At 52.5% G+C, this 5,947-nt stretch overlaps 1 protein-coding gene across 2 annotated transcripts in view; it reads right to left on the bottom strand.

Moving 5' to 3' along the window:
• Nucleotides 1-4,989, bottom strand: part of GATA3 (GATA binding protein 3) — a 27,557-nt gene extending 22,568 nt beyond the window's left edge. For both annotated transcript variants that reach the window (XM_048927855.1, XM_048927882.1), the window contains exon 1: nucleotides 4,876-4,989. The gene's annotated coding sequence lies outside the window, so the exon portion shown is untranslated. The remainder of the gene's footprint in view (nucleotides 1-4,875) is intronic.
• Nucleotides 4,990-5,947: the final 958 nt, after the last annotated feature.

Genomic DNA, 5,947 nt, shown 5'->3' with positions numbered 1-5,947 from the left:
AGGCAAAATAGAATGAGTAAAAAGCAACGGGGGAAAAAAAAAATGCAAGATTTTGGAATGGAATATAATAAAATGTAATTCAGTAAAATAGCAATTATATATATATATATATATATATATATATATATATATATTTTTTTTTTAAAGGGGAGGGGAGGAAAGTCCGCCGAGTGTGATGCGGGCAGTGGTAGGGAAAGGAGGGGAGCGATGCTGAGGGCCGCTACGGGACGGGAGGGATGACACAGCGAGAGCCTATGCATCATCACAGCCCCGATTTGCCGAGGACGCCAACTTTAAATCAACTTTTCTCCATCTGCCCCTACTTTCTACTCCGATTTTTTCTATACCTTTCTTAGCCGGGAGAGAGCAGTGGTGGGGAGGGTAAAAAACAGCCCCCCCTTCGAAAACAAAAAAATGAGAGCAAATTATTATTTCCCAACTCCCCCCTCCCCGTTAACTCGCGATCCCCAGGGATGATGGAAGGAGAGCTGGCCTTGACCGTCCTTTTCCCAGGCTGTGGCTGCAGATCCATCACCTCGCCCCCCCTCCTGCAGCCCCCAGCAGGGTTTCCAGTGACAGCCCGGCGCTAATAGGAGCCCATTGTTGGAGCAATTAGCCCCACGATCGCCACCAAGCCGCCAAGATAAAAGGCTCGGGGGTTAATTCTGCAGCCGTGGGGGGGGGAGGAGGGGGGGAGGGAGGACGGGGGGGGGGGGGGGGGGGGGGGGGGGGGGGGGGGGGATATCTGCGGGCAGCATCCTTTCAACTGGATCATTCCTTCAACTGGAGAGACGGATGCGGGATGGGGGGGGAATGGGGCGAGTCCCTGTCACTGAGAGGTCAGAAACGGGTTTGGTGGAAGTGTCTGAAAGTCCCAAAATGAGAAAAGAAGAAAAAGAAGAAAAAACTCAGAGACACGGGGCGACCCACCTTAAACTTTCCCCTGCAAGTGACCATTCAAAAGGCACAATCCCTCCACCCTCCCTTGGGGATCACCCCAAAGCCCTGCTGTTACAATAGATATCGGGGCTGCGTTCCGGTCCTGGGGAGCCCCGTGCCCACCGTTGGCACCGCCGTGGGTTTCGCTAGCTCTGCTCGGGGCGGGGACAGGCAAAAAAGCCCCCTCCTTCCTCCCCCCTCCCCAAGACCCCAGCCCCCTTTTAGACGACAATTGACTGAGAAAGCGGATTAAGTTACGTTCGCCGGGCTGGGGTTTTTACAGGGTACCAGAATAGTACAGGTAAAGCTGTACAAACAGCCGGGAGCTACGAATCGGAGGGTTACGGAGAGGACACGGCCCAGGGCAGAACTCCCAAAGATTTTTGCCCGCTGTATAACAACTTGTGTTCTACCGAAGGCAAAAAGGGGACGGGGAGGGGGGGGAGCAAGCGCTGCTCCCCCTCTGTGCGCACCGACCCCTCCCGGGGTGCAGAGCGAAAACTGAGGTCCCCGGTGCGATAATCTCGGGTTGGACAAAGACGGGGGAGAGGAGGGAATATTCTCTTTTTTCTCCCTTTTTATTTTATGATGATGATGAGTCCTTTGCATGAATCAGGAATTACGATCTCTTTCCCCCAGTTCTCCCCAACCTCTTCCGCCTACCTCTCGGGAAAATCGAAGCTCAAATCAGCATAATTAATAAATAAAGTAGTAATAATCATATTAGCCACAATAGAATGTCAAAGAACAGCATTTTCTGCTTCCCCTCCTTTCCGCGCACCCCCATCCCATGTCAGCCCATCCCTCCCCCGCTCTGAACCCAGCCCCAGGGGGTGGCTGCACTTTCTCACTTCTGTTTAAAAATCGCGTCTATCTCTCTGTTTCCGTTCTCTTCTAATAATTCATTTCTCTCCCTTTCGCGAAGATCGGGAGGGAAGGCACAAACACACGCGCACACACAAAGCAGTGCCGGAAGGCACAAACACACGCGCACACACAAAGCAGTGCCGGGCAATGTAAATACAGCAAGAGCACAAATCAGAGCCTGATGACAGCGGGTGCGATTTTTAATCCCTTCGTGCAACACTCAACCCCCTACACACGCATACACTTTTTCAGCGGAAAAAAAAATACTATGGGGGGGGGAAGAAGGGGAAAATCCTTGCTCTGCCAAAGGACAGAAATTCGAAGAATTAGAACTGGGGAGGAGAAAGAGAGTGGGACTTTTCTTTCCCCTCCTCCCCCCCCTTCGTATCTTTGAAGCTGAGAGGAGGGCGACTGCCTCAGGACACTGCAGGAGGGTTTTTTTGTTTTGTTTTGTTTTTTTTTTTTTTTTTTTTTTTTTTAAGAAAAAAAAAGCTGAGAAAGATCAAAACCGGCTCCGCAAGTCCCAGCGGCGACCTCTTCCCCCCCATCACTCCCCCCCCCCCCCCCCCCATCGACACATTCCCCAAAGTGCGCTGCACTACCGCGGAGCGGGGCCGGCCGGGGCGGGGGGTGCGGGGTGTCTGTGTCCCCCCCGGGTTGGATGGGACCCAACGCCGCTCCCTTTCCTTCTTCCTCCTCTGTTCCTTTTTCCGTAACGCAGCCCCGGTTTCACGCTCGGTAAGTCTCTTTTCTCCCTGTTATTTCCCCCCGTTCTGTCCTTTCTCGGAGAGCGATGGTGAAAAGGTGTTCTCCTTCTTTTTATTTTTTTCCCCTACTCCTTTCCCTCTTTCTTTCCCCCTCTCCCAGCTCCGCGGAGAGGATCCGTGCTGCGCAGACCCGGCCGCGGCCGCGGGCAGCGCTCCCACCCGCATCTCTTTTCGGTTTCTGCCCGAGAAAAACGCGAGATGGAGAAAAGAGGAGGGAAAAAAAATAGTAGAGATAATTAAAAATTCCAACCCCCCCTCCCCCCCCAAAAAAAAAAATCCGTTGAGTTTAAGGAAATGCGTATTTACAACCGAAATGCTTTTTTTTTCTTTGTTTGCTTGTTTGTTGTTAAAAAGGAGTCAGTTTAGTGTTTTCTTTCCCTACAATGCAGGTTCTAAACAAATCATATCCCTACAATTACCATCGGCCGATGTCAGTAACGAGCGCTGGAGGAGGTCGGGGTGGATGCACCACCGCACCGCCCGGTTCAGGCGCTGGGAAGGGATTTTCTCGGCTCTGCTTTATCGCCCAGGACCGTTTCGAGCGATAGGGTTGGGTGGATGGAAGCAAAGGCAATGCATCCCTCGGGCTGCTGTGGGAGCTTCAAGCACGAAGCGCACGATTTTCTTCGCGCTTCCTAGAAACGGTGAAGCTGCCGTTGGGTTTAATGATTTTTTTTTTTCTTGAAAATAATAATAATTAAATTAAAAAAAAAAAAGAAGTGGAGGGCTTAGGATAAAGCAAAGCTCACAAACCGCCCGTCGTGAGAAGTGACAGCGCAATTCCCAACTGCTCTTTTCCCGAAGCTCCGCTCTGTGAGTGAGGGCTTCGCGTCTACTGCCCCAAGTTCCCAAATTCTGATGTTGGGAGGGCAAAATCTGCTTCGATTTTCAAATTTGCCACTTTATTATTATTATTATTCCATGAAAAGGCGCTCTGGTCCCTAATCCCCTGAGATACCGTGTCCCAAAGGTGTCCCCTCACCCCGTTCCCCCATCCACCCTCAGCTTTTTTTCCCTTTGAAATGAACTCCCCTCTTCACCCGCATCCCCACCCCCACCACCTTCTTTGCTCCGTTAGAAGTAAACCTAAAATTAAAATGACATCCCCGAGGAGAAGGAAGCGTTTCGCCCCGGCCCTGAGCAAAGCCCCACAGGGTGCGCTGCCCTCTCTCCTCACCCCAATCCTTGCATTCCTGTCCCGGGGACCCTCAGTACCCCCTCGTCCGTTCCCCAGTGTCCGGGGAGCTCCACACCTGCGGCCCAGAAATAATGGGGCGAACTAGTAGGGTCAGCCGTTGTTAATTACCCACTTGCATTAAAATCCGTCTCCCAGAGCCCGCCGCACGTGAAGGTGACAAGAACCAAGATATGCACACACACACACACACACACACACACACACACGTATATTTTTCCTCCCTTTCTCTTTTGAAGGCTCTCAATGACAACTAAACGCTTTTTTTTTTTTTTTTTTTTGGCCAAGACAAGTATTTTACGGGGCCAAAAACTGAGGGGGATGAACGGCGTTAAGGGGTGAGAGAGCAGAGCAGTGATTTGGGCGTAAGAAGAGTGAAAGGAGGGCTTTGAACGGAAAGGATTGGGAACTCGCCCTAATTACATCCTATTAGACGCGTGTGTTTCTTAGGTATTCTATCACACAGGTTTTTTTTTTTTCCCCACATACTTGTATGAAGCATTAAATATATCGTGCACGTACTGTATGAACGCACGGTATATAAGATGCATTCTGTGCATGGATCGACAGAGGCACGTCGGTGGAAAAATGCGTGTGGGAACAGAGCAGGAATGCTCTGGCCGCGCACACATCGCTACACGGCAATATCGGATAGGTATATGCGTGTCTGCATATACACCAATACATATGCACATAAATCCAGGCCCTGTACGCGTCTCTTCCCGTCCCGAGATGGATATTTCGCAGCCAGAGCCGTGTCCCATCCAACCCGCACGCTCCCATCCTCGCTCCTTCGCCACTAAACCCATCAGCAAAGGAGAAAAGCAGCTCCTTCCCACCCTCTCCCCACATTCCGGGGGTACGTTTCTCCAAGGTCACCGCGAAAAGCCGACTCCCCCGACCCAAAATAAGCAATGAGTGTTTGGGGGAGGAAAGGGGGGCTGAGTTTCAGCCCGCTGCTGCCCTTTGAGCCGAATGCCCTCCACGTGGAGAAGGAGTAAAAGGAGGAGGTGAGGAGCCGAGGGGCTGGTGGGGGTGGAGGGGTGTGGGGGGGGAAGGAATGAAAGAAGAAAGTGATGGAGGGGGACAAAAGGAGCGCTCACTGACCTGGGGAGATGCTTTTTGTGGTGTCCCGCTCCGCTGGAGCTCTCAGCGCAGGAGTGCGGGCGGAGCGGGGCGGCTGCTGGCATGTCGCGAGCTGCCACCCAGGGGGAAAACCTGGGGGAGCCGCATCCTCCGAACGCCCACCGCCACCCTGCCCTCCTCCTCCTCCTCCTCCTCCTCCTCCTCCTCCTCCTCCTCCGGGCTGGGCTGAAGATCAGAGCTCTTCCGGGTTGGAAAAGGGCAGAGAAAAAGAGAGAGAGAAAGATGATGGGCTATTTCTCTACACACCCATCCCAATAATCGCATGGGGCGGGGACGAGCCAAATCCCGGGGCTCGCAGCGTTGTGAGCGTGATGTAACCCGTCCCGGCAGCGACTGTCACTGGCAGGAGAGTGAGAGAAAAAAAAATAATAATAACCGAGCGTGTGATCGCGCACATAGCAGCGGGGCTCGCTCCGGTTGCATCAAAAGCTTTCGAGGAAAAGCGGTGACATTATAGCTGCGAGGGGTTGTGGCTTCTCACTGCCACCCCCCCCCCCCCCCCCCCCCCCCTCCTCGGGAGGGATTTGTATGGACCCTTTCTTTTCATTATTATTACTATTATTATTGCTGTTATTATTATTATTATTATTATACATGTGTGAAAGGCTCTAAATCCCTGCAGGAAAAAAGAAAAAAAGCGAGTAATAAAATAATTTAAAAAAAAGTCCACGCACATCCCCCGACATAGGGGATGCACACAGGCGGTGTCAGTCTGTCCCCTCTCTGTTCTCCCACGGACCGAACTCCCTCCTGCCCAAGGGCCGGGCCTCACAGCCGCGTATTTCCACACCGGGACACAATTTCCCCTCCCCACGAGAACGCAAAGCTGGAGGATTCCGAAGGCCGCATCTCTGCGTGGGGATGCAACGGGGAAAGCAACACCCCCGTGCCGCCGCTGTAGGGCCGTCAGCACCGGGAGATGCCTCAAATTCTGCACCGATAAAGAAAAGGGGAAGGGAATAAGAGGGGAACACGCAACTGATTTTTCCATATCGATACCCACTCGTGTCAGTCCCACTGAATGCTGCAGCCC

The sequence above is a fragment of the Lagopus muta genome, chromosome 1 (genome assembly GCF_023343835.1).
Source record: "Lagopus muta isolate bLagMut1 chromosome 1, bLagMut1 primary, whole genome shotgun sequence".
Lineage (NCBI taxonomy): Eukaryota > Metazoa > Chordata > Aves > Galliformes > Phasianidae > Lagopus > Lagopus muta.
The sequence above is the reverse complement of the archived record's forward strand: the minus strand, read 5'-3'. Positions and strand labels throughout refer to the sequence as shown.